We start from the raw sequence: 3,100 nt of genomic DNA on the forward strand, positions 1-3,100 counted from the left end.
CGGTGACGTCACTACGTCAGAGCGACCCGTGGCGGTAGAGGGGCGTGGCTCACAAACACCACGCGGTACGACCATGTAAACATGGCATCGTTGCCAAATGACTGCATTAATACTAGATGGTAAAGAAGTATCTTTTAAACTCAGACACAGAATCTACTAAAGTCTATTTAAAGAAATTCAACTCTGATATTGATGTTTGCTGTTTTTCTTTCAACAAAATGAAAGAATGAGTGCGAAGAGTTTTCTTATCAATTTATTAATTATTAAGGCTAAATTTCATCTTCATAAATGCAAGTTTTTAAGAAAAAAACCTGCCTTTTCAGTTTTTTTGATTGAATTTAAACATTATATATTTGCAATTCGACCTTCAACGAATAAAAAAGCAAAAACAACTTGCAATCAAATTGGAATTTTAGATAATTTATTGTGTTAATTCACTTTAAACAAGATTATTTTGTCATTTCTTATTATACTTGTATTGTTTTCTGTTAATGCTCCCTCTGGCAAATGTTTTTGTTCTTTTGTGATATGTACACAATGCAGTTTTGTATTGTTGTGTATTATAAATAATAAAGTTTATAAAAAAAAAAAAAAAAAATACTAGATGGCGATGCTGCCATAGATAGAGCTTCCACACCGCAAAAATCACGAAAAACCAAATGAGAAGGTTTTTCTTAAAATAGGTCAATTTTTTCTTAAATTTGAAGTGGTAAATGATACTTTGTCAGTGGAACAAAACAATTTACATTTAATGTACATGACTTAATTTTTTCCCCAACTTAATATACAGTAGGTAATATATCATTCAAGGGCTCATCATCAAATAAGATGTACAGCCTTGTAGTAAGAGGTTTGCAAGTGATAAAAAATGCTAACATTAGGTTTAAAGAGTGCAATATGGCTTTATATGCACATTGTTTCTCCAAACTCTAAAAGTAATTACTCTCATTAAATAAACACACAGCACAGCGGATCTTAAACAATAATGTATTGACTGATGGCTTACATATGCAGTTTATTTTCCAGGAAAATTAGCATATCATTGACAGTTCTTTAACATTTGATAGAGTGACACATGATTCCTTACAAAGTTCCTTTGAAACATCTTTCAGCCTTCCTTACCTAGTCGCAGTCATTTAAACACCTTTCCTCAGAGATAACACTTTTTTTTATTTTCACTTGGATCGTAATAATCTACATTCTGCTCTCCAGCTAATTTCTTTTTTTAGTCACCAAATGTCAATTCTAAAATAAAAATATCAAAATTCATAATCAAAATCAAAGCCAGGCTTTCTTTCTGAACCGGGTTACAAACAGACCCCTCAAAAGAAACTTATCTGTAAGGAAAATGCATGAAGCACATGATATGGCACAAAATAACAAATTTAAATATTAACCTAGAAGTAAGCTGATTCTCCACTTCCTGCTTCCAGCAGAACATGATGTTGCGGTTTATATCAATCAGCTGCACCATGCATGGACGTTACAAATGTAGAGAGGAGCTAAAGTACTGATCTACCGTTCCTGTGTAAGAAGAATAACACAAAAAAAGGTTTTTGCCCTTGCCATGTGACCAGAATTAAGTGCATGCAAAACAATTAGATGATGTTTACATGAAAGGATAATGGTTAAGGTAAATACATTTCTTTTCCTGTGACTATGTTAATATGAAAAACAGGGTTTTCTCATAAGAAAATCTAATCAGAGTATATTCTGCACAGAACGTGGATGTTAAAAAAAAACAGCACAAATGCTTTCCGTGCTTCGAACTTAGAGAGCAGCTGTAATGAACCCAGAAAAGCAGCCCGTAAGTATTTCCAGTCGGCTCTGTACTTCGAAACATCCGTAATAATTACAAAACTGCACAGGTTCCTCAGAGCCAATCACGATTTTAGTGACAACTCAAACTCAGCTCAAACTCCAGTAACCGTCCCACTTGATCGCGTAACAGAGTCGTTCTCTACATTTCGATCAAAAATCCCCACCTCCGATGAGAGCAACCGTTTCAGTAAAGCTTTAAAAAGCAAGACTACCCTGAGAGAAGGTCTAAAACGTGGGCAAGCTTGCCAGAAAAGAACTGGCTCGACTGGGTTTGGTTTATTAAATCTGTACACTATATCTCAATATATTCAGCACATTTTGTCCCGAGGATGTGGGGTTATTTTTAATAGTTGTGTAATATATAGCTCTACATAATACAATCCAAGTCCTCTGAACTATGTAGACATGTGCAAGTGTTTACTACCAAATCCAACAATACAGCAAAGGCAAAGACTTGCGGACGCTAAGTTAGGATGACGTTCATATCGGAAAATTTCTCGGAGTTCTCACAATTATCAAAAATCTAAGTGCTGTAAGTACTTCATACAGGAGGTATTGGATATCTAGGTACGTCTTCATAGTATAAAATAGAGGCAAAATACATAAAGAACATCCTGCAAGCATGACAAAGAAACGGCTACAGACACAATACACAAGTGGTCGAAGATAATATGAGGGGGTGCTCTTTAATATACTGTACTTACAGACTGAAGGGTTTCAGGTTGATGGCGAGCATCATGCTTTCAGATATACTGAACTTTAGTCCCAAAGTAGATTAATGCACATCCCAGCGTTAGCCAATGCTTCACTGCCCCACAGCTGGTCCCTTAAAGTGTTTTTCATTCCAACCACTGAAATGACTAAAGTTCTGAGAACGGTAACTCAGTCGGGAGCTTCTGTACATGTAGAAAGAGATAAATCACAACGCGCCCGACTTCTCTGAGGAGTGAGCTCTCACCCCTCCGCCCTCCCTGCACCTCTGCGCTTTTTACTCTACTTCTTTAAGGCATTAAATGCATCATTATTGTACCTGCTGAGGGGGAAATTTTAACCAGCAATTTATTTATTTCATCTCTAAACTTTACAGCACGTAAATGTAGGTGAATCAATAATATGTAGTCCCAGAAATTGGAATCAGAATGAAGAAAGTGGAAATAAGGTGCGGAGTGCTGACATGGGAGCTAGCTCGGAGCTCGTCTGCCTGGCTGTGTGTTTCCTAGATGGGGCCGCCTTTTACTAACCTGAATTTGCTCCGCTTATCCATCTGGAAACCTTCCGT

Source organism: Cyprinodon variegatus, unplaced genomic scaffold, assembly GCF_000732505.1.
Source record: "Cyprinodon variegatus isolate N-32 unplaced genomic scaffold, C_variegatus-1.0 Scaffold440, whole genome shotgun sequence".
Lineage (NCBI taxonomy): Eukaryota > Metazoa > Chordata > Actinopteri > Cyprinodontiformes > Cyprinodontidae > Cyprinodon > Cyprinodon variegatus.